At 41.7% G+C, this 26534-nt stretch overlaps 1 long non-coding RNA gene and 1 pseudogene across 1 annotated transcript; both read right to left on the reverse strand.

Moving 5' to 3' along the window:
• Nucleotides 1-5651: 5651 nt before the first annotated feature.
• On the reverse strand, nucleotides 5652-18215 carry LOC116757533. Its single transcript, XR_004350992.1, has 3 exons — nucleotides 18109-18215; nucleotides 14633-14768; nucleotides 5652-5770 (listed from the first exon to the last, which is right to left on the reverse strand). It is a non-coding gene; the product is annotated as an uncharacterized LOC116757533 (long non-coding RNA).
• A 3963-nt stretch (nucleotides 18216-22178) lies between these two features.
• LOC116758217 lies at nucleotides 22179-23259 on the reverse strand (annotated as a pseudogene).
• Between the last annotated feature and the right edge of the window lie 3275 nt (nucleotides 23260-26534).

The following is a 26534-nucleotide window of genomic DNA, read 5'->3' on the forward strand; positions in this document are numbered from 1 at the left end:
AGAAACTAGCACACCACTGTAAAGCAATTATACTCCAATAAAGATTTTTTTAAAAAAAGAGTACATCAAACGAATGTTTCCTGCAGACCCGAATACTGATGGCAGGGGCCCCTTCAGTGAGCAGTAGTAGCTCTTTGTACCTCTGCCCTGGAGCCTCATGCACCATGGAATATGCAGAAGGTAGGTAATGGAGGATCAATACGCTCTTCTCCTTTTCTAACTTTAATGTCAACGATAGAAGAAACAATCTCGAGTTCTCTACAGAATGTATTGGTAATAAATGGTGGGGAGGGGAAGTGGTTGACAATGTAGCTCATCCCTGAGGGAGTGTGACAAATGCAGTTAACTCAGCCTCTAAAGATTGGGTGGAAGCCAAATAACATCTCTCTTCCTATTCGAGAAACACCTGATGAGCACTTAAGGGTATTGGGGATAGATTGTTATGAAGGAGAAGCATTGTTCATAAATGACCCTAGATGTTCATCCTAGGATGCCTGAACAGTAGGCTAGCCTAGACTCCTTCCATGACTGGACGGATATAGCATCCAAAAGGGCCCAAGGTCCCCAGGTGCCTCCAAACGAACAGGGCTGCTGGCTTTCCCAGACGGCTCCTGTAAATGGCTGGCGTTATATGTAGGCAGCTTAATTCCCTAAGCAGTCTGAAGGTCCCTTTCCTAATAAAGCTTCTGTCATCAAGGCCCTATATGAAGGAGGAGCAACGGACAAGGGGCCTCCACTAGAACAAAACCCTCCTCCACATGGGATGCCTCTCCACGTAGATGCTGAAGAAATGCAGAGCCTATGTGTGCCTTGGTCTGGATGTGTTTCCTGAACTCATATTGTATGACTTTGTGGAATTTTCCTCCATGCAGAAGGGGACTCAAAAGATGGGAAGAAAGCACACAGTAAGGTTTCATCAGGGTTAGGGTTTTCCAGCCATGTGTATCTCAAGGAGAGAGGACCAAGTGTCTTGATGGATTGGATGGAGGGATAAGAGAGTGATTAAAATGATGGGCTAGTATATTTACCTTGGGTAAAAAAGGAAATGAGAACCTGAGGGCAATGATGGAGAATGAAACAGTGTTTGATTCATGGGCTGAATGTCTCCATTAGGTCAAATACTTCTATTAGAACACTAGGAAATGTAAGCTAGAAAGAGAATGGGATGCTTAAAACATAGGTGGTACTCTCATTATTCCCATTTTATGGAGGAAGAAACTGAGGTGTAGAAAATTTTATATTTAAGTAAATAGCTTGTGTTCTCAATCCCTAGAGTTATTTTTGTACTTGACTTATCTTCCATATAAAACTACTTTGAGAGCATTTTCTAGGCTTTTTTAATCATCATATTTTCCAAGGGATCTTGGTACTTCATATAGTGAACACTCCAAAAATGTTTATTAAAAAAATAAGTAATTAATATCATGTGGTGCCCACTGCAATCTCTCTCCTCTTGGTTACACCCCATCTTTCTTCTTACTCTCCTGTCTTAGGAGAAGAAAATATACTCCCCCTCTCCAGAGCTAATCTTGCCATTCAAACTCCTTAAATTGACACCTCCCATGCATTCCCAAACTATGGTCAATTAAGTGATCACTATCACCTCTGTAAAGAGTTAAATCATCAGTCATCAGTCTGTTTCCTGATTTAAGCTGCATCCATTCTCTTTCCTTCATTTCAATACCCAACATGTCAAAACATAAACAAAAATAATCTATTTTTACAAAAGCATTTCCTCATCTCTCTCGTCTTCTGATTCTGACCCCACTTCTCCACTGAAATTCATCTCTGTAAATCATCACATCGTCTCCCAAGTGCTGCTCCATGGGTTACACTTTATCTCTGGACATCATTGATTGATGGTGCGCCTCCTTCCTCCTAAAATGTCTCTGGCCTCCAGGGCACTGATAGTCTTCTCCGGTTCTTTTCTTTCTCCTTGGTTCCACTTCTTTTTCTACTATACAAATGCAGTCTTATTTCAAAACTAATTTCTCATCTCTCTTTGAACTCTTTTTAATTTTCCCCTTAAATTTCCTTTTTATGTTCACGGCATTCTTTAGTATCACACTCTCTCTCTTTAAAGATATTATTTAGTGCCATAGCTTTCTCGAATAGCACTGACTTACTCCTGCGCTTCGGATTTTCTTTTCATTCTTGACTGGCCACTGAGTCCCTGAAAATCAACTTGTTTAGTACAAGTTTATCATCTTTCTCTTGAAATTAATTTCCTCCTTTAGAATTCTTTTTTTCTAAGGATGGGAATACAGTATCCCAGTTACCATTGGTTATTACATCTCCCTCTCCCTAGTCATATAATCGGTGAGGTCAGGGGATCCCAGGACAGCCTACTCTGAGTCCCCAGCGACATCTGTATACCCCAGGGAGGCTTCCTGTGCTCTCCTTCCTTACATAAGGAGCCAAGGATCCAGCTTGCCTTCCTCTTCTACTTATAGTTGTCACCACTCAAGCTTGACCCTGAAGATCTACAAGTAGCAGTCACCTGTATCATGTGATAATCTGCCCATCTCACCCTAATTTTTAATCTTAAAAATTCTTCTACAATGATTTTATTTAAAACTATATAAATATATAATGAAATTTTTCATTCTATATGAACACTTCCTCAAAGAAATGAAAAGAGTGAAACAATTTAGAAAGAAAATTAATGTCAAAAATTTAAATACCATGCTAAGGGTCTTTCCCCAATACACCATAAAATGCTGATTACGAAGACTACACAGGCCCTCATTTCCCATTGAATTATTAATAGACAACCAAAACAAGGCTAGAGTTGCATATTTGTTTTTGTTTGTTTTGGTTTTTGTTTGTTTTGGTTTTTGTTGGCTTTTCCACGAGGCATGTGGGATCTTAGTTCCCTGACCAGGGATCAAACCCATCCCCCTGCAGTGGAAGCAGAGAGTCCTAACCACTGGACTGCCAGGGAAGTCCCCTGTATTTGTTTTATAAACTAAATTATTTCCTTTTTACAATTCTAAGGATCCTAGGAGGAATGAGGTCGGGCTTCCATCTATACAAAATAAATAATCTAGATACCCATTAGTCTTCAGATATCGAGCATCCAACTGAAACACTCTGATTTTGTAAGTGTAACTCTTTGCACAAATCAAAGCTTCTCAGAATTTGCTGATTACAATTACGGTGATCCTTCACTGCTCCAGACAAATGTCTTCTCTATGGGTCTCAGATGGTTTCTTTTACTGTGAAACCGTCTCCATGTTTCTTTCAATTGGAGCCACAGGTACTAGTTGAGAATAAGTACCCTTTCATTTCAGCTACTCTTCCATTTTACCCTTATGCATGGTATCCCCAGTAACACAGAAATTCTTCACCTAAGGAAACTTGACAATTCTGACAATTGAAGAAAAGTATTTTTAGCACAATGATTAGACTTGATTGATTTCTGGAAATTAGGAGTCTTTCAAAAATAATTCCTCCAAGCTTTCCTGGGGTGTGTGTGTGTGTGTGTGTGTATGTGTGTTTTAAACTGGGGAAGGTAAGAAGTGAAGTCAGTTTAATAAATCCTCTCACTGTGGCCCTTTTCCTGTTTGCTTATTGTACAGATTGCTCAACAATTTCAAGACAGCAGGAAAGCCTTCTTGTCTTTTATGTGCCGTGCATATTTCAAAGCTATTATTTCAAATGAGGACTGTTGACAGAATGCCTCAGACGTTAGCCATTGTTTCTGCTGACAGCCAATATCTAAATGCTGTGTTTAATAAATTTCTTCTCAAGTTAGAAAGTCTACTCACTGTTTATTGAAAATAGTTATAACCATAATAATTGATGGCTAAATAAATTCTATTTGATGAAGATAAGTGACTCAACGTTTCCCCTATTACTGGAGAGTCATTTTGTTTTTTACTTTTCCACAAGTGTTCCTAATCCCTTATAAATATCCTATACTTCAGTACCGAGATCAGTTTATTTGGTAAAACATTAGTTAAATAATTAAATTCCTTGGCTTGGATATCTAGAAATGGAATTACTGCATTGCAAGACTTAAACATTAAAAATACTTATAATGTGTCACCAAAACTTTCCAGAAACATGTCAGTTTACATCCTCACCATTAACTTTACTCTGAAAAACAATCTTTAATAATTTGTTAAGAAAATTATTGTGAAAAATTTTGGTGAAAATGTGTAGCTCAAGTATTAATTTATACTTCTTAAATTACAACTAAGATTGACTTTTTCGTCTTCAGTGAATCTAGCCATTTGTATTGGTTCATATCCTTTGCCCATTTTTCTCTAATATGGTTCTAGTGTTTTTTCTCATTTACTTACAAAAATATATATAATGTGAATATTTCACATATTTTACACAGTATATGAACATTTTACAAATTGCTTATGTGAATATTTTACATGTTAAGCCCTTTGCTTAATCTGTTCATAGTTTTTACAGTTTGCTCTTTCTTTAATTTATATTTAATTTTAAATGGTTTTGGCATATATTTCATTTTAATATATTAAAATGTTGAGTGGGTCATTTCTTTTATAATGGCTTTCATGGCCTTTATGTTTAGAAAATTAGAAAGTTATCTGCCCCTCCAGAGACAGATAAATATTATCTTATGGGGTTTTTCCTTTTTATATGTTAATTGTACTTTTAATTTGGATTTTAGTTATACCTTTAATTCTAACTGGGGTTTTGGGGTTTGTTCTATTAACTTTTTCATTATTTTGTGAGTATGGTATAAGGAATAAGAGAGATGTAAGTATGATTCCTAGTCCTAGTTTGCTGTGTTCCTTTCTGGTAGTTTATAGGAGATTTTCTTTGTCCCAGTGCTCTTAAGTTTGTTCCGTCTCAAAATTCTGGTTGTTTAGTTTTATGAAAACTTTTTAGTTCCTTCTGTGACAACTTCCTCTAGTTTTTCCCTCTGTACATTATCTCCTGTATTTGGATATCAGACCTCATGGACTGGACCTCCAATTTTTGTGTCTTTTCTTCTTCCAATTTTCTATCTCTTTATCACTATGCTTTATCTTCTGAAAATTTTTCTCATCCTTATCTTGTAAACCAACTTCTATTGTCTTTTTCATTTCTCCTATCAAACTTTTAATATTTAACAGCTCATTTCTGTCCCCTTAGCTTTTTCAAGTGTATTTAGTTTCCTTACCTGCCCCCCACCATTGTCCTATTTTTATTTCACAGGTGCACTTATTTCTTCTCTCAGAAAATACTAAAACCCGGACCCATATTGAGAAAACAAGCTTCATGTAACAATCCTTATGCTTAAAATTGACATTGCAATCTAGTATTTCTGTTGTGTTCTATTGTGTTCCCGTTTAAAAAATATGCTGCTGGTAACCCACAATGTCGTTTCTATGACCCAGTAATGGCTCATGTCCTGGAGTTTGGAAAGAAATATTATATAAATTATGGTGAGGCTTTTGATCTTTCAATGGCGGAGACACAATCACATTTGTTTTCTGGGCAGAAAAGGACAGACTGGAGTGGCCCAGAATGAATAAAGCAAAACATTTATAGAGATCCAGATGAGAGATGGTAGCTTGAACTGGGGTGGTGGTTGAGACAGAAGCAGAGTGACTACTAGGGTGCCCTCACTCACATCTTATTATTTAATCTTACTTCCTCAGCGTGCCATGTGGGGAACTGGACCAGAGCGTTCAGATGCTTGTCCAAGATGGCATAATCAGTGAGTCCTGAGCCAGAATTGAGCCAGGCCCGTCTGCTTCCTAAGCCTGGCCTTTCCTCTAGGTCACAGCAAATCCATGAGCTGAGCCTATATAATAGGAGAGAAATTGTCAGAAGAGCACATTTTGGAGCTTCAGAACCAATTCCTTGGAGGCTTCAATACCTGAAATGTTTGCCTATGTTTGGTCCCTGAAATGAAACCTAAATTTATTTCTTAATTAAAAAAACAAAAAAAGGCACATACAGTGTGATGTCACAGTAACAACCTGACTTGGAGTCCCCTTTGATCTGGAGTTGATGACCCTGGTCATGTGGTACTTGTCCCTCAGCCAGGTCATCCTTACCCTTGCACACCTCTGCCATGTCCTGCATGCGAGGCTGTAAGGATTAGGATTTTCATGGGATTTTTTAATATTTATATTACTATCTAGGATTATACATGTTCCCCAAAGTCGATTCATGTTGTCAACTCTAAACACAGTTAAACAACTAGAAATCAATCCCTCTCTTTCTCATGTTCTTTATACACGCTCTATTATGCTACTTGTCATGTAAGGGTATTAATCATTCCTCTGTGTTCTCAAGTAGATCATGTACTTTGGGGGACAGGGTGGTACCTCCTTAGTCTATGGGTCCCATTGGCTACCACAGAGTCTGCAGTAATAGATGTCAATTTTGATAATTATGTTGTTTCAAAAAATGCAGAATATATAAATAAATTTTCGGTTTTTATGACTAAAGCATTTACATGATTTTAATTCACTGTTTTTCAAACTTTCTTGATGCCTGCCCCCCGCCCCTTTGATAAGCATAACTATCTCTGCCACTACTCCCCCACCCCCTTCGGCAAATTCTACTTTTTCCTCAGACCCCTGTCAGTGACCAACACGCACATAATACAGAACATTTGCACATCCCACAGCCAGGCTGATTTTGTCTACTTTAGTTCCTTTTACTTTATAGTACAAACAAGAAAGCTTCGTTTTGTTTCCCTGCTTTCCAAAGAGAAGTTATATGATAATATTGAGTTTATTTTTGCAAATTACAAATGTCCTCACCCCAAGATTCTAGAACACAGTACGTCATGGGAGTACCTTGATCTAATTAAAGTTTTACTGACAGCTCATTCTAGGGGAAGCCTCACTTTCCCAGCATGTTTATGAGCGATAATTCACTGTCTCCATTTGATCACCTCTCGTCCCTTTTCTTTGCCACTGACTCTCTTCTCCTGGGGACGAGGTTTCTAACCAGATCCTCTTAGGCCTCAGCACTCACACCCATGCCAATCCAACATCTGTCCATAGCTGCCAACAAAGACCTGAAGGGGACGTGTAATGGCTGATGTGGAATAAAATGACATTCTACTTGGATTTCAGTGGTTTGCTTGATTCTTTTCCAAGCTGTTTGAACACATGAGTCAAACTGGACCCTTCTCCAGCCCTGCAGTCCTCACCACCTCATTTCTCATACCCAGTTTTGAATCCCTTCATCCCCACCAATTCATTCTGCAGCGGGAGTGACTTCCTAAAATAAATCTGATGACGTCATCCTACTCTAACAGCCCGTCAATCGCTCTCCATTTGCCTTAGGATGAAACCCTGCTCCCTACCTGACCCCCAAAACCACTGACATCTGATCTCTTCCTCTTGGGCCTCACCACTGGCCTGTGCCACCTGGCCGTCAATGCTCTGAGCTGTACTATTCAACTTCCTGCCGTTTCTACCACAGAGAGTACACTCTCTTGTCCCTGAGACTTTGCATCATAAAATACTACCCTTGGCCTGGAATTCTCACCTTGTATTCCCATCCCTTCATCTCTCTCATTTACCTTTTTTTTTTTTTTTAAATACAATCCAGCTAAACATTAGGTCCTCAAGCCATCCATCTTCCTAACAAGCATGTCCTCACTCAACCCTTGCCCTCCTCCTGCCCTATGTGATGTTAAGGGCCTTTTCTGATTGTGCCTTTTTTCTTTGTTTTTGCAGCTTGTGAGACCTTAGTTCCCTGACCATGGATAGAACCCAGGCCTCTTCAGTGGAAGCACGGAGTCCTAATCACTGGACCACCAGGGAACTCCCTGATTGTGCCTATTAATGCCAGTATTTCCCCTGTATCTAATTGCTACCTTGCCCCTCAGACATAAACATAGTGCCTGCTATACAGTAAGTATTCAATACACTGAGTAAATAAATGAATAAAAGTAAGGGAGAAAACCCATGAAATTTCATTTGGAGTCTCATAGCTCTAGTTCATTCATTCATTTTCAAAAGGTTTTTAAAACCTCTACCATGAGCACTGGCTAGATGCCGACTATTCAGGGAGGAATGAGGTTTGACTTTGTCCCTGCTCTCATGCCAGCACCTCGCAGGGCTCCATGGGTAACCAGAAAAGAAAGCAGAAGTTAACTGATGCTCTGCCTTAGACAGGGAAGGGCGACGCTGAGGAATTTTCACGCCCCCAGTGAGTTCTCTAACGTGCAGTTTATGCGGTGTCACTTCTAGTCCAGTGGAAGACAGATACAGAACTTTGTACCACAGAACTTGAAGTAGGTAGGGAAGACAGACAGACAGACAGACAGACAAGGAGTTCCGATACAGTGTGAGAAGTGCTCTTTAAGAGAGCTATGTGCTATGAGGGCAGAGAAGGGTCGCTGAAGCTAATCTGGGGAGAAGTGGCTCTGGAAAGACAGTAGCAATGGTGTAAAATCATATTAATGATGAGATATGTTGAAACTGTGGCTTGTAAACTAGAATAATGATTAAATTTCTAGCTCCCTGAAGCTACTTCTTTGTCACTCCTCTCTGTTGAGTGTCAAACCCTTGTATGAAATTGACAGGTAGTGAGGAACGTAACCCCATTTGGATTATGAGAAGAGGCAAGGAGGCTGAAGGGTAGCTCCTACTTGAGTGAGGATGCCTGATTCATTTTCCTAATCATGACTAAACCTAAGAAAGGACACCAGGCTCAACCCTCAAGTGAGAAGCAGAAGGTCTCAGAGTCAAAAGTGGTGGCTGACACCCAAGCCAACAGGAGGCTGAATCACGCTCTCCTGAAACTGTGGGCAGAAGTGTCTTCTTTCTGGCAAAACTAAGCCTTGGATGATGTCTAGAAGTAACACTACACAACCTCAGTCCTCATAGAAGAAGCCACGTGTCCTCATGCACTCTCTCATCCCATGAGCTTGCACTAACAAAGACATATGGTCCATAGAACTCCTGAACACTGCCGGATTGCTCAGCTTTTGGATATTGATCCAGATGTTAGGGGACAACTCCAGACGGGAATAACTTTGAGACTCCTCATGCAGAGAAATATTTAAAATAACTTTTCTGCAACTTTTTTTTTCCCGCTTTCCTTGTCTGCAGGGAGAAGAGTGTAGTGGTTATGAGCTGGGCCCTGGAGTTAGACTGTCTGGGTGCAAATGCAGTGTGCTCCTGGGCATACTGTGGAACCTCTCTATGCCTCAGTTTCCTCATCTACAAAATGAGGATAATGATAGAACCTACCTCCTAGAGTTGTTTTAATTATGACAACATGCATTAATATACCATGTGTCATTGATTAAAGGACATACGTTTTTCACATGTCTGAAATTGAGGTGCAATTTACAGTCGATAGCACAGCAGAGTTTAGTTGCCTCAGTGGCAGGAAAAATAATGGTGTAGCTTATAATCAGTGGCATCTTAGATGTGATGAAATTCAGGATACAAGGAGCTTAGAAAAATACATAGCACATAAACAGTACTAAATTAATGTTTAATAGATGATATAGATTTAATATATGTAGGTCTTCTAACTTCATCAGAGCCAAGCTATATAGCTCATTTTTAAACCAATGTCCGAGATATCCATGGCAAATGATAATATGACTGACCCATTTCCCAGGAAAGAGAGAAGCTGCTCTTAGTACTTGGCCTGGAGGTGGTGACAGCATCTGGTACCCATCCCTTTACCTTAGCCAGGAACTCAGAAAGGTGATATAACTGAGACCCACTGAGATGTGGATGCCTTGGACAGGTAAAAGTTGGATGCCTCTTTAGGTCAACATTCTTTTCCTAATCATTTATTAGAGTGAGTGGTACTCTGAGACACAGCAGAGAAGTAGGAGCTCTGACATTGAGGCTCAGAAATCCAGCTCTCCCCGCAAACCTGCATACAGCAGGGAACAAATCCAAAGCCCTAAGTTAACCAACTTCTCCTCTTAAGAGGATAGTGATCCTTGGACTACCATTCCCCAAGTGACTAATGCAAGTCTTGTTTTCCAATTGTAGACCCCGCTTTCCATAAGAGAAGCTGTAATAAACACATTTTTTAAATACCAGCAAATTTCCAGTGATGCCCTAGTGCACCTTGGAGATTAGTTCTATAAGCAACTCCTAAGCCTCCCCGACCAACTTTAATTCAGCTCAACTCTGGGCCCCAAAAGGAGTTTATTCAGATGGCAGACACGCAGACATGAGTGAATATTATATATTTAGACAGGGGATCAAAAGGAGCTTCCCTGGCCTTTTGTTTCTTGCTGATTGCGTGTCCCCTTTAAAATGTATTTGACTGTCAACGGGACAAAGCAGAATATTGTTTTAAACTTCCATATTTTAAATTTTCTTCATTTTGAATAATCTGTATATCTTTCATTTGTATTGTTTTCTTTCACTGGAAAAAACATATTGCCTTTGTATTATGAAATTTTTCTTAATTGCCAGGAAGAAACGGAAATGAAGTTCTATCAATATGTTTATATTAGAAAGAATAGTTAGAAAAGTAGAATAAAAAATATATGCATGGTATGATCACAGGATGTGAACATACGCAAAGGATAATAAAAGACTGAGAAAAGCTCAATAACTGGCTTTGCACCATAGGTAAGTAAAATTATTTTGTTTCATTTTTCTGTACTTAAAATTTTATACAGAAGAACTTACAAGAGGGAAAGTGAAATTCGTTTTCAAAGCAAATAGTATTAAATTCAGTGGAAGTTTGGAAACCACTGAAGGTTCTGTAAATGTACATTTTTTAAAAACTCACAGGAGTATTTCATTTACACTAGTTGTTCACAGATCATCAAGGCCCTGAGTCATTTTCTAATACAAACAGGAAATGGAGGTTCTGATGAAGCAAGATGACGAAAATCCACCTTCTCCAGATATGGATAAACTGCTTGGCTTGGCTCTCTTGCCTAACCCCTGTTAATATTATTTAGTATTTTCATGGTCCTCTCAGGATGGTATAACAAATATCATAGTGGCTTAGAAACAAGCATTTATTTCTCACTGTTCTGGAGGCCGAGAAGACAAAGATCGAGAGGCCAGCACAGTCAGTGTCTGGTGAGAACCAACTTCCTGGTTCATAGATGGCCGTCTTTTTGCTGTATACACACATGGCAGAAGGGGCAAGCAAGCTCTCTGTGGTCTCTTTCTAGAGGCACTAATCCCTTTCATGAGGGCTCTCCTCTCATGACCTAATCACCTCCCCAAAGCTCCACTTCCAAATACCATCACTTAAGTTTCAATGCATGAACTTTGGAGGGAGACAAACACTCAGTCTATGGCAGTAATGTTGAAGACAACAGTCTGTTCAGTGGGTGAAGGAGGACCATTTGACTTAAGTAGGTGGTCTCTTTTTTTCCAAATATTGATGTGGTTACAGGAGACATTTATTTATTCCTTCAGCAGACACTGACTGCCTTCCTCCCCACTGTGGGCTAGGCTCAGGGCTAATTGCGGGAGACACAGAGTGTATAAAACATGGTCTCAGCTGTCCTGGAACTCACAATCTCGGCTTTCTACCAGGTCATCTTGATTTTCTACATGGAACTTTAAACATTCATTTCAGAAATCTATTTGCCTAAGTATCTATTCCATTATAACTACTTATGAATTTAAAATAATTGCTGTTTATTTTTAACACTGCAAAAAACATTAAGGCAAACATTCAGTCCTATCTCTGTCTATATGTGTCTGTCTTAGTTTGAATATAACAGCATCTGGCAATTGCAAAAGGACTCCAGAAGTGCAGATAAATGAGAAAAGCAGAGGTCTGGGTATCAGGAGACTTTGATTTAAATCTAAGCTCTGCTATTTATAAGCTTTTTGAGCTCTCTGAGCCTTAAGTCCCTCATTTGTAAAATTGGAATTATAATACCTACGTCACATTTTGGACATGAGAATGAAATGAACTAAACAATGTGAAGCACTTAAACTAGAGCAAAACTGAGCAAACGGTAGTTTGTTCCTTCCATATAGTTTCACTGTAGGTAGGTGGCCGCTCTTTCATTTAGGGGGAAAAATATGCAATTATAAAAATCTGGATTTTACAAGACAGGTATTTTTAGGGCTCTGGTTTTTTTTCAGAAAGATTAAACTCAGATTATAAACAGGTTAGCTGCAGGATTCACCTTGACAATTCAATTCCAAATCAAGATAGCACAGAACCTTTGCAGCACAACCCTCCAGAGGCCAAAACACCCTTGATCCACTGGCCTTGACCAAGCCTCAGGTAGCCTTCCGGGGCACTAGCACTGGGATCACTGTGGGCAGGAAGTGCTCATTAGGACAATGCCTGCTAGTGTGTGGGCCCGTGTAGCAGGCGAGACAATGAGACGCGATCTCCACCTCGCTGTGCAACAGTAATTTTGCCAAGGTTCACGCAACTAAAAAAAATTCGGAAAAAAAAAAAGCAAAAAAAAACACGTTCAGCAAATATCGAAAAACACAACACAGGGTGAGGACGGGGAGTGTGGGATTAGCAGCTGCGAACTATTTTGTATAGAATGGATCACAACAAGAGCCTACTGTAGAGCACAGGGAACTTTGAGCAATATCCTGGGATACAACATAATGGACAAGAATATGAAAAAGAATCTATATATATAACTGAATCTCCTTTCTGTATGGAAGAAATTAATGCAACATTGGAGAGATAAATCTACTATACTATAATAAAATAAAGATAAAACACAAATTATCTTGCAATAAGAAGATGAGGGAGGAGCAAGGAAAGTCCCAGCAGTCCATGCTAAGATCCAGGAGGTACATGGTAGGTGACCACCCTCCTCTGATCTGCCTTAAAAGGCTTTCTTGAGAAAAATGGAAAGGAGCAAAAAGAACCACGACATTGGCCATGTTCACTGAACTATCTACCGTCTCCCTAGACTTACTACCTGGTTCCCCTGTCTCCTAATTGTGTCCACCAGTGGTGACTAGATGACCTGTCATTTTCACCACATCACTCTTTGTCTCCACATGTGGATGCCTCTTCTGGATGCTTTATGCTCCCTGCCCGTTTACCCCAAGAGCTCTGCCTATAATTCCAATGGCATTTAGACTGTGGTCGCAATTCCTGTTCTATCACACGCCTGTCCGATCACCGTGCCAAACACAGTGTAAGGTCCCTGTCCCTTGCGGCAAATTCTGCTCTAAAAGTCACCGAGTATTTGAGGCCTTTGTCTTTGCATTATTAATCTGCTCCACATGGACCGAGGGCCTAACAATGGGGACATCTGTTACAGATATAATATTAGCAACAAACACAAGTCACATCATCTTGTATAAAGACAATACTGAGGGAGAAACATTCGGTCACTAGCAGAGACGTGGCAGCGTTAAACAAGGGGCTCTGTCAAATGCTGGGGCTGTCTGTCATTCAGGGAGGGCAGAAAAGAGGGGAGGGAGAAGATTGGAGAGTGTAACCCGCCCTTTCTCTCGTTCCGTTCTGCTGTCCTAGGGAAATACAACTGCCCTGCAAACTCCTACCATATCTGGCCTCAGGTCAGGCAGAGAGGTCCCCTGTCCCCCTAGGAAGACATACAGAGGCCTTAGATGTGAGTGTGAGAAACAGCCATGCTTAGGCCTAAGGAAGACGTGCCTTCAGCAGAGGGGCTACCAAACTAACAAGTCACTGGATTAAAAACCCTTGGCCAGGTGGCTTAGGGGATTCCTGGTGTCTCCCCTTTTCTAGCAGCTCCAAAGGTCCAGCGAGATCATTTGGATTAGCTTCTATGGTTTGTGCAGTCTTTGCAATCCAAACGGGCTGTTCAGGACAAGGGGCAAGTCTGAGCTCCGGAAATGTTTTGTTTGGCCACCAGGACTTGGAAGTTTTTTTTTAACTAGCTGTCAACATTTACATGATTTCTTTCATAAAATCCCAAGTTGTTAGCTTCTCTGGAAAATTCAGAAAATGGCAATCCCATGACCCTCATTCCCACAAAACAATAGTAGACTGGCCCCCAGGAGAGTCCTTGGCATTACGATGGGGCATGAGCCGCCCTCCTCACAGCAACAGTCACTTAGATAACCGGCCTGAGCCGGGTGGCAATGGGAATTTTCTACCAGGGGTCAAGGGTCTCACAGGAAAGGTCAGCAGGCTCTGGGTGCTGTGAGCAGTGGGCAGGAGTGGATGAAGGAAGGAGATGAACCCCATTTCAAGGAAATACAAACTCCCACCACCGAAAAGCCAAGCCCCAGGTACACGGGACTGACGGATAGACTGTCACCAGCAGAGCCTGGACACTGTGAACAGCAACCAGAGAAACAGAAACATTGGCCAAGAAGCCGGCACAGAGCCTTGTCATGTGTCCATAGTTGGAATGAAGACGGGGAACGGCTGGGGCGGGAGAGAAGAATGTGTTTTCCCCGTGTCCCTCCATCCTTCCACTGGGCATTTCGAGAAAAAAACAAACAAACCCTCTCACTGGCACTTGCTGAAGAAACTAAACTGCCATCCACCCCTGCAGCCTAACTGCCCATGGACCAAAAGTTAGATGGGTGGGTGTCAAGCATGATTGCACAGCAGTTTTAACATTTGTACTGCAGCCAGTGGAGCTGGAATTCTGGGGTGGTGAGAGGATGGGGGGAGGATCTAGACATCAGTGTGTTTCAAATGTGATTCCAGTAGGTTGAGGTCCAGCGCACTGGAGCGGTGCCTCTCCACCCTGAACATGCCCCTGACTCACCTGGGATCTAGTTTAACATGCAGACTCTGAGTCGTAGGTCTGCGGCCAAAGTCTGAGCTCCTGAACTTCACCGAAGTCAAAGGTGATGTCCATGCTGTGAATCCTGGTCACGCTTTGAGTGATAAGAAGCTACAGCCTTTTCCAAGAGGCACAGGAAAAGATGTTCAACACCGCTAATTATTAGAGAAAGGCAAATCAAAACTACAGTGAGATATCACATCACACCAGTCAGAAAGGCTATCATCAAACAATCCACACTTAATAAATGCTAGAGAGGGTGTGGAGATAAGGGAACTCTCCTACACCGTTGGTGGGAAAGTAAATTGTATAGCCACTGTGGACAACAGTATGGACGTTCCTTAAAAAACTATAAATAGGGGGCTTCCCTGGTGGCACAGTGGTTGAGAGTCCACCTTTCAAATCAGGGGACACGGGTTCGTGCCCCGGAACGGGAGGATCCCACATGCCACGGAGTGGCTGGCCCCGTGAGCCATGGCCACTGAGCCTGCGCGTCCGGAGCCTGTGCTCCGCAACGGGAGAGCCCACAACAGTGAGCGGCCCGTGTACCGCAAGAAAAAAAAAGAAAAAAACTATAAATAGAGCAACCATATGATCCCACTATCACAGTACTGGGCATATATCCGGAGAAAAACATGGTCTGAAAGGATACATGCACCCTAATATTCACTGCAACACTGTTTACAATAGCCAAGACATGGAAGCAACCTAAATGTCCAACGACAGGGGAATGGATAAAGAAGATGTGGGACATATATACAATGGAATATTACTCAGCCATTAAAAAGAATGAAATAATGTCATTTGCAGCAACATGGATGGACCTAGAGATTGTCATAGTTACTGAAGTAAGTCAGACAAAGACAAGTATTGTATGATATCGCTTATATGTGGAATCTAAAAAAAATGATACATACGAACATATTTACAAAACAGAAACAGACTTAGAGAACAAACTTACAGTTACTGGGGGGAATGTAGGAAGGGATAGTTAGGGAGTTTGGGATTAACATGTACACATTGCTATATTTAAAATGGATAACCAACAAGGACCTACTGCATAGCACAGGGAACTCTGTTCAATATTATCTAGCAACCTAAATGGGAAAAGAATTTGAAAACGAATAGATACATGTATATGCATAACTGAATCACTTTGCTGTGCACCTGGAACTAACACAACATTGTTGATCACCTATACTGCAATATAAAATAAAAAGTGAATAAAAAGGAAGAAGAAGCTATAGTCTTTTCCTTTGTCATTCTCCTTTCAAGTACTTTAGCAGGGACAACCCCACGTCTGTCACCTCTAAGTCTGAAACTAATAATAGCAATGATTAATATTATTAAAGTAATATAAAATAAGTAATAATAATAACTTCAATAATGGCTGGACTTTGCTGTGTGCTTCTCATCGAACACTGTGCTGAAATCACACTTTTTAAAAAAATATCTTCAACTAGATGTGAAATAATAGCTTGTTTTCCCTCAAGCTAGTTACTACTCTAAGTCTCTTACTTATATTAAGTCAGTTGAGGTTCACAACCATCGTATTGTTGTGAGTTCTGTTATTATCATGTCCAAAAGAAGCCCACAAGGTCACACGGTTTTATGAGCGCAGCCCTTGTGTTTGGACACAGGGTGTGCGCTGGGCCCCGCCGGCTCTCCCAGGAGCAGGGGCCTCGGAGTGCTGAGTCACTTGCCAGTCACCCTAGCCAAAGGCAGAGCTGGGCTTCCAATCTCCATCTGCCCGACTCTACAGACTGAGCTTCTGGAAAGAAAATGCACGATGTATACAAATTGGAAGTCAGGGTTCTTGACACATTGTAGACCCTCATAATATGGTAGCCACGTTTCCTGTCTCTAGCCTACTTGATTTTACCTTTCTCCTAGAGTAGCCAGTGTGAACTGTAGACAAGCAGTTACGGGGGTGTCTTTATCCATTTGGGCTGCTATCACAAGACACCATACAGTGCGGGGATTGAGCACCATTTTCTTTTCACAGTTCTGGAGGCAGGAAGTCCAAGACTAGGGTGCCAGCATGGTCAGGTTCTTGGTGGGGGTTCTCTTCCTGGTTTACAGACAGCCACCTTCTTGCTGCATCCTCACATGCTGAACAGGATAATCGTCTCTCTTTTTAGAAGGGCATTAATCTCATTCATGAGGGCTCCACCCTCATGATCTAATTACTTCTCAATGGCCCCACCTGTAAATCCCTAAATGGTGATTAAGGTGTCAACATATGAATTTAAGGAGGACACATTCGGTCCATAGCAAGGGGGGAGATCGTGGGAAAACGGAACGGAACACAGGAAATGGCACTGAAATGACCAGGCTCCCTAAAGGAGCCAAGGAATGTCAATGTCATGAGTGGAGGAAGGGAGGGATTTGACAGTAAGCCACACTCACTTCCTAGAGTGAAGCAGCCAGTGGGAGCATTCAAAGCCAGTCCCATTCCCCTGCACACCTGGTAAGAAAGGAATGCCCAGAGTAGCCATCATTCTCCCAAAAAGGTGACCTGTGTCCATTTGTCAGGTACGATTGAGAAAAGCGAACAAGAGAGCTGCCATGAGCCCGAGAACAGAGTGAAACAGCTCTGAGAGCCCCAAGAGGCTTTGGCCCTGAACTTGAGGCTGACTGTTCCCAGTAAAAGACACCTTTTTTCAGAGGCTCTAAAAGCAGCAGTTTGGGGGAGAGCCTGGCTACGGTTATGGTAGCTGGGAAGAAGCCGTGGTGTGGTGAAACTGCCTAACTGCCTGTCTGTCTCCAAGCAGATCATAAACGTCATACTATGTTTCCTTAGCATGTAGGACTAGCCTGGCACGGTGAGGGTGCTTAATATTTGTGGAGTCAATGAATGAAGGTCTCATATTGGAATAAGACAAAAAGAGATTATTCTCTGGCTCTGTAAGTTATTTCAAACCCCAGCTGAGAACCGGATATCTTATTTTAAAAGACAATTAACATGAAAGCAATTATGCTGTAATAGGAATTATTTATTTATTTTAGGTGTTTCTTATGATACTAGCTCGTTTTTTCATTTCTATTGGTGGTTTCAAGTCATTCACTCAATCGACAATATTCACTGAGTCCTCACTAAACAGAGAAAGCCAAGAAAGATAATTATCAACTCTTTTAATCTGGTTCAATCCATGAGCTAAACCATAGGGTAATAAAGTACTCAGGGTCCTAGAGGGTTGTGTGTAAGTACAGTCAAGGTGATATACCACAAGAGAGCTGAGGTTAGGTCACCTGGTTACTAAAGAGTTTCTAAGGAAAAAGAAACTTATGCAATAGACCCTTGACATTCCCAGGGAATGGATCCTAACCTCTTTCTTTGCAAATTCTTAATCCTAGCTCTTTCCTAAAAATTATCCGTCTCTGGCGCCAGGATTTCCCATGCATAGCCTCAAATTCTAAACCTATAGGCCGTTCAATTCTCACACCTGATCTCTCACCTGGTAGCTGTTTCTCCAGAGGATTTCTCCTGAAGTCTCCTGAGGAGATGCCTTCACTGCCCTCCGCATTATGTGAATATGGGCCTCAGCACAATTCCAAAATACTGACTGCAGTGATTTGCTGCTGCTCATACATAGCTGAGATGGCTGTTGTCAACTTAGTGAATGTCAGTGATCTGCTGGCTCTGTTAAAGTCCCACCTAATGCAATACAAGTCAGAAACGTGACATGTCAGCTGGTACAGCAGGAAACGAGAACATACAGACATTCTGCTCTCAGGATTTGCATCTGATAGGAACGATAGAGCCATTTCCAGGGATGGCTGTGAATTATCCGTGCTTTCAAAGACTCTGTGGCCCCCAAATTTCTCCATCCCCAGGTCACCTAAAACACCAATAGCCTCAATCACTCAGTGGGAGGAGTTTGCATTCACTGAGTTAGGACATTTTATGCCTTCCCCCCGCCTCAGCTCCTGCCACCTCTCTCCTGCTCTCCAGCCACTTTGCTAATCTGTGAGCCCCTTAAGGGTGCCCCCACCGCAGCTGTTTGCATGTGTTGTCCCTCTGCCTAGAGTGATGCTCTCACTCCCTTGTCCACAGCGCGCATTCAAAGACCACACTCCCAAGAGGCCACCCGCTCCGACACAGCAGTCCTGTCACTCTCTAACCCCTTACTCTTCTTTATTTTTTCTCCTAGCCCTTATGACTACTTGACTTGTTATGTCTCTCTTTATAATGAGAATATAAGCTCCAGGAGAACTGAAACTTTGCCTTTTTCACTGTTGTGTCCCCAATTCCACAAATAGTGCCTGGTACATGGTAAGTGCTTAGCAAACATGAATGAATGAATGAGTTAATAAGAGGGTGAGTGAACGGGCACTGAAATATATAGACACCATGTGAAGCTTTTGAGAAGAGGCTCTCTGAGAGATGGGACAAAGAAAAGATGCTCTCTGAGGTCTACAGGCCTGGACATAGCTCTTTTTTAGGTCGAAGGGCCTGAAAATTTAGGGCACGAGGATACTGGATGCCGGGATCCTAGAAAACTCCAGAAACCCGGCCACACAAATGTTGCATTTTCATTGAGTGGCACCTCCAACATGTTACCCATGCCCGACAGGGCTCAGTTCTGCCCTTCCTCTGTCCTCTCTGAAGTAGCTTATCCCCCTAACCCCCACCACTTGCTGAGGAACTGTGAGAAGGGTCTCGCTATTACCCTGTAATCACTGCAGATCAATGACAAGGAGCTTGGGAGGCATTTCAGTTTGAGCGGCTGGTGAGCAGGGCGGGATGGGCAAGGGCTGCTCCTCACCAGGATCTGTTCGACTCACATCAGTGTCCATTCCACTTACCTCGGTAGCCAATTCCTACCAACTGTTTGTGCTTTCCTATTTAAAGTGATGAAAGTTAACACAAACATTGGGACAAAAGCAACTTCAAGACCCATATATGGTCACAATCTAACGACATAGATATCATGGTGAAGTTATTTCCAAATATCTGGAAAGGAATCCTTACACACACGGAAACTGAATTGGTGTAATGGTTAATGTCTATGAATAATTCATTGTGGCCAGGTAGTCAGACAGATCCATAACTGACCTTTTATACAAATCTTACAGGAGTCCCAAGACCCGAACTCCAACCTCTATGAGATACGTTTAAGTAAAGGTTCTAAAGTCCATCTTCCAACTTTGGGCTCCTAAGTAATAGTGATAATAGGTAATATTTATTTAGCACAAATTATGTTTGCTCTGATCTGAACTTGTTATGTGCAAACTCTAACAGAGGTGCAATGTGGCTAAGAGCTCATTTTGCCTAAACTGGCAAGTGGAGAGCCATCGAAACCTGATTTGTTGAAAGACTACTAAACAAGCTGGTGTAGGATTCTGAATAAAGGCTGGGTCCTCTGGCTCTTGATTGATTGTGAAATCTTTTCCTTGCCTTTGTAACACTGCAACAAGGACAAATACGAGAAGGAGTGGAATTTCCAGATGGGTATGTGTGACCTTTTGTGCAAACATGCAGTAGATCATGAGAAAAAAAAAAAATCAGTTTTGTACTGGTAAAAATAATAGGCAGGGCTTCCCTGGTGGCGCAGTGGTTGAGAGTCCGCCTGCCAATGCAGGGGACACAGTTTCGTGCCCCGGTCCAGGAAGATCCCACATGCCGCGGAGCGGCTGGGCCCCTGAGCCATGGCCGCTGAGCCTGCGCGTCCGGAGCCTGTGCTCCGCAACGGGAGAGGCCAAAGCAGTGAGAGGCCCGCGTACCGCAAAAAAAAAAAAAAAAAAAAAAAAAATTAGCAGTTTCTTCCAAAATTAATATAGTCTCACCATACAATCCAGCAGTCGCACTCTGGTATTTACTCAGATGAGCTGAAAACTTACATCCACACCAAAACCTGCACACAAATGTTTATAGTAGTTGTATTTGTAATTGCAGAAAAAATTGGAAGCAACCAAGATGTCCTTCAGCACGTGAGTGGATAAAGGGTCATACATCATACAATGGAATATTATTCACCAATACAAGGAAATGAGCTATAAAACCACTAAACGTGGAGGAAACTTAAAGGCATATTACTACGTGAAAAAAATCATCTGTAAAAGACAAAACTATGGAAGCGGTAAAATGATCAGTGGTTGTCGGGGGGGAGGGGGGGATGATTAGGAAGAGCACAGAGGATTTTTAGGCAATGAAACTATTCTGTATGGTATTATAAGTGTAGATACATGTCATTATACATTGGTCAAATCCATAGACCGTACAACACCAAGAGTGAATAAATTAAACTAAGGACTCTGGGTGATAATGAGGTGTCAGTGCAGGTTCTTCGATTGTAACAAATGTTCCTTTCCGGTGTGGATGCTGTTGGAGGAGCCTGGGAAGGAGTATGTTGGAATCCTCTGTATTTTCCACTTAGTTTTGTTGTGAAGGACTCTGCAAAATTAAAGTCTATTAATTAAAAGAAAAGTAATGTGTAAGTCTGGGGGTGTGGTGAGCAAAACATCAGTAGAACTGAGCATCAGAGAAAGAATACGAGTAGATGTCCTAGGCATTGGGCTGGCCCTAGAGGCCAAGAGAGTGTATGGATGCACATCAAATTAACTGAGCACCTCTTACGTGCCTGTCACATTTACATCCCCAGTATCTTCACAAAATTCTCGCACCGTAATTCTGGCTAAGAGAATATCAATGAGTTTTTGGCTGAAGGTCCCACGACTAGATAGTAGCAAAGCACAAGTTTGAATGCCATTTCTGCTGACTCTAAGTCCAGTTCTCCCCTCTAAGTAACTGCTGGAAAGCTCAAAGCAGTGACTACCGAAAAGTTTGCTTTACGAAACACATCACGCTTCAGATTCAACTTTGCACATATGCATACAGAGGGGGTCCATGGATGGACTGACTTTGTGGATGGAGGGACAACACAAAACCACATCAACAGCATCACATTTATTTACTTCACCATTAAAAGAAAAACAAGAGGCTGCAGGGGAGGTGATAGGGAAGGAGAACTGAATAGAGAATTCTTACTACTATCCAGAGTAATAGCCTTTCTGGCATTTCCCATACCAAGGACAAAACTTCATAATGGACAGAGTCAGCTTCCCCTGGGTGTCACCCTCTCTGCCATATGTGGAAGGAAAGCTTCTGCAGCTCTGGATAGGGGCCAGGGAAGGTGGTCTCACAGTCTGGTTACAATGCAGACCTCCCCAAGTCTCCTTTCTTCTCTACAGTGCATGCCAGGGACACGGCCCATCTTCCTCACCTCTTCATGGCCACACTCATCTTATCGTTCCATCTCCAAGCCTGGCTGGAAAGGAAGATAAAGCCTCCCCACCTTCCATTTCCTTGCTGCTCCAAGAAAACAAAGTCTCCATTCCATATTGCTTCAGGAAAACAGAAGACACACACACACACACACACACACAATTTCAGTACTTTTCAAAGCTCTAGTCTTAATGTTACTATTCTAACATCCAACTCCCTTCGCAGCTGGTAATTATAGGTTCCTTTTAGAGTCCCCACCCAACCACCCATTTTTAATATCCTAAGGGTGCTCACCTGAACTCTCCCTTATTCTGATGAAGATCTTTCCAAAGGTCAGAGCCCTATTCCCAGGCCACTTTGCCATAATCGATCCAGTGCTGGGTGGCAAAATTGATGCTTTCCGCGAAGTTGAAGCCAGAGTGGTAGCCATAGGGAAATGTCACCATGAACTCTCCAGCCTCCTGAGTGACCCGACCGAAGGGGATGCCGTTGTCCTTGAGGACCTTGGGAGAGAAGAGAGCCACCTTGTGCCGCAGGAAGGCCTCACAGCCCCGCGAGCTGCCTGGGAAAACCTTCTTGGCCAGGCTTTCTAGGTGCCGGCCGTGCTCCAGGGGCACCGCGTACCAAGTCTTGGGCTCCCCGACGTGCAGGTAGCTGATGCTGTAAAGGTCCATGTCCTCTGTGTGCCAGGCGAAGGCGGTCTTCCACATGCCGAAGTAAAGGTGGGGGGTGTTGACGCCTTCGATGACCACTCCGCACTCCTGTTCCAGCTGGTCCTGAATGGTTCCCAGGTGTCCAACGTTCCACTGCTTCGGGTTTTTGTCGAATAAGGAGCCACTGATGTCCACAGCATATACTGGTGAATCATAGGGGCGTGGTTTCCAATATTTTCGCTCCAGATCCTCAAAATCAGAGTAGAATGGAGTCTGGTGTCTTTCACTGTTTGTTAAGCGGCGATACTCGCTCACGGTCATGGCTTTCTTCTTTTTGCGGTGCTGAGTAAACACACCTGCCTGCCCAGCGGTCACCTGCTGTAGGGGAGCGGCTATGAAGATGTCATCGGTATCATCTACATCTGTCTGGCTTTCCATCCTTTCGGTGGAATTACCTTGGCTAGGCCAGCTCAGTGTGCACCTTGCGACTCCACGTAAACAATATATTTGCTGAAATCTTCAAATTCTTCCATGGTTGGGTGGACGATCGTAATCTGACAACTTGGGTTCTGGCTCCCAAAGTGCTTAGAGTGCATGGTGGCAACAGAATAAGCAACGGACTGCCAGCTTCTTAGGTATGCTTTGGATACCTGAGAATGCTGGGGAGTAACCTCTTCCCTATACTTCCTTTATCTTTAAAGAAGTTTTGATAGAGCTGAGAGGCAGGAACTCAGACTTGAACTCTTAAACAAACGAGGTGGTATCTTCTCCAGGCTTGTCAATCCACCAGAAGGACTCCACTCTTGGCAGCATTGTGGAGCCAAAGGAAATCCAGTATTTCCCAGAGGAGACGGCTCTCTGAGCCAAGTCCTGCCTCAGCCTGCAGCTCTGTGAGTTTCCTCTGTTGGGGGTATAAGTGCCTGAGACCTCTCCAGATTCCCAGGCTTGAGTGCGTGAGTGGCTTCGCACCTCACTGTAGCAGAAAGTCTCTTCATGGAAGTTTCCAAGCCAAACCTAAAGAAAGTACAAAATATTGAAAATAAGTGGATGACAAAAACTGATTTAACATCAAGTAAAAGAAAATTGTATAGCAATCTTAATTTCAAATTAGAATTTATGGCAAAAAGTACACTCTCTTGGTAGGCATGTAAACTGGTGCAGCTATGGTGCATACTATGGAAAACACTATGGAGGTTCCTCAAACACTGTACCTAGAACCACCATATGATGCTGCAGTCTCACTTCTGGGTATATAGCTAAAGGAAATAACAACAGAATATCAAGGAGCGATCTGCCCTCCCACATTCACAATGGATAAGATATGGAAACAACCAACATGCCCAGCAATGGCTGAATGGATACAGAAGATGTGGTACGTAGATACAATGGAATACTACTCAGCCATAAAAAGAATGAAATTTTGTCATTTGCAACAATATGGATGCTCTTGGAGGGTATTATGTCCAGTAAACTAAGACAGAGAAGGGCAAATATGGCAAGGTATCACTTATATGTGGAAACTTAAAAAAAAAAAAAAGAGTAAAAGTTACAGAACCAGAGTAGAAAAGTGGTTGCGGGGGAGGGCAGGGAAGGGAGGGTAAAAGGGTGCACAGTGAATAAAGTCTCAGGAGCTAATGTTAACCATGGTGATTAGAGTTGATAACAATGTGATGTATAGTTGACATTTTCCAGAAGAGTAGGATTTAAATGTTCTTACCAAAGAAAGTAAATATATGAAGGAAATGTGTTAATTAACTAGATGGGGGGAATCTTTTCACAATGTATATCAAATCACCACAAAATTGACTGAACATTTTACAATTTTGAAAGTCAATTATACAGCAATCAAGTTGAAATTTAAAAATAAAGAATTAGGACAAATCATAAGACAGAAAAAGAGGAATATCTAACTGAACAGTAAGGACACTAAACAAGCTTGAAAAGAAAGGAGTTAAGCACTCAACTCAAGAAATTGGATGGCTTAACCCAAAAGATAAATTAGGGAACGGAAAACAATGATATAAGCTGAAACAATTACAAAAGAAAATATAACACCCAATAGAAATGATGACTGAAACCAAAATGCAATTTGTAGACCATTAAAAGTGTAAAAACATAAGCATAAGAGAAAAGAGAGAAAAGTACAAGCATATCACGTTATAATAAAACAGGGGACGCAGATAAAAATCTACCATTATAGAAAGAGTGCCTATGTAAACAAAAGCAGGAAAAAAGTACAGAACACAAATAGACACGTCCTTAACAAGCATTATCCTTAATGTGTAAATACTTGAAACATTCTAATTAAAATCTAATCATTAATTTGCATTGATAGACAAATTATTAGAAATATAGGGTTCACTCAAAATGGGAGAAAATATTTGCAAATGAAGCAACTGACAAAGGATTAATCTCCAAAATTTACAAGCAGCTCATGCAGCTCAACATTATAAAAACAAACAACTCACTCCAAAAATGGGCAGAAGACCGAAATAGACATTTCTCCGAAGAAGATATACAGATTGCCAGCAGACACATGAAAGAATGCTCAACATCGTTTATCATTAGAGAAATGCCAATCAAAGCTACACTGAGATATCATCCCACACTGGTCAGAATAGCCATCATCAAAAAATCTACAAACAATAAATGCTGGAGAGGGTGTAGAGAAAAGGGAACCCTCTTGTATTGTTGGTGAGAATGTAAATTGATACAGCCACTATGCAGAACAGTATGGACTTTCCTTCAAAAACTAAAAATAGAACTACCATACGACCCAGAAATCCCACTACTGGGCATATACCCCGAGAAAACCATAATTCAAAGAGTCATGTACCAAAATGTTCATTGCATCTCTATTTACAATAGCCAGGACATGGAAGCAACCAAAGTGTCCATCAACAGGATGAATGGATAAAGCAGATGTGGCACATATATACAATGGAATATTACTCTGCCATAGAAAGGAACGAAACTGAGTTATTTGTACTGAGGTGGATGGACCTAGAGCCTGTCACATAGAGTGAAGTAAGTCAGAAAGAGAAATAAAAATACTGTATGCTAACACATATATATGGAATCTAAAAAAAAAAAAATTGCCATGAAGGAACTAGGGGCAAGATGGGAATAAAGACACAGACCTACTAGAGAATGGACTTGAGGATATGGGTTGGGGGGAAAGGGTAACCTGGGACAAAGTGAGAGAGTGGCATGGACATATGTACACTACCAAATGTAAAACAGATAGCTAGTGGGCAGCAGCCACATAGCACAGGGAGATCAGCTCAGTGCTTTGTGACCACCTAGAGGGGCAGGATAGGGAGGGTGGGAGGGAGGCAGTTGCAAGAGGGAATAGAGAGGGGCACATATGTATAATTGATTCACTTTGTCATAAAGCAGAAACTAACACACCATTCTAAAGGAAATATACGCCAAGAAAGATGTTAAAAACAAAAAAGAAATATAGGGTTCAACCCAGTTTCTAGACACTGATTAGCAAACAAAATCTATAGATCCCATGCACCAGTTAACAATTATAAAGTGAAAGAGTAAAAAGGTTTTAATCCCTTTAATAACAGAAATACATGGCCCCAATGAAGAAATCTAAAAATGATATGCATGCAATGCTTGTACTTTAAATGCATAAATAAATGTGAATTTTACCAGGGAAAAAAAGGTGCTTTCTGGTATAAAATGTCATCCTTTTCATCTTTATGCTTTAAAGAAAAAAAAAAGAAAGGCCAAAACAGTGCTTGCCTTCTGCCAGTCTAAAATCTTAATTCCAAATGATGATACACAGGACCCAGAAAATGGTCTCCTTGAAGGATTCAGCCTCTGAATGAAACAGGCTGTGCTCAAAAGCTGGCTATATATGTCCCACACCAATTCCAATTCAATCAGTACCACCCCAAATCTAATACCCTCATATGCAATCAAAATCTCTCATTTGATCCCACATATTTTTCAAGTCCCTTCCAATTGACACACTCCTTACCCAGTTCTA

Source organism: Phocoena sinus, chromosome 8 (assembly GCF_008692025.1).
Source record: "Phocoena sinus isolate mPhoSin1 chromosome 8, mPhoSin1.pri, whole genome shotgun sequence".
Classification (NCBI taxonomy): Eukaryota; Metazoa; Chordata; class Mammalia; order Artiodactyla; family Phocoenidae; genus Phocoena; species Phocoena sinus.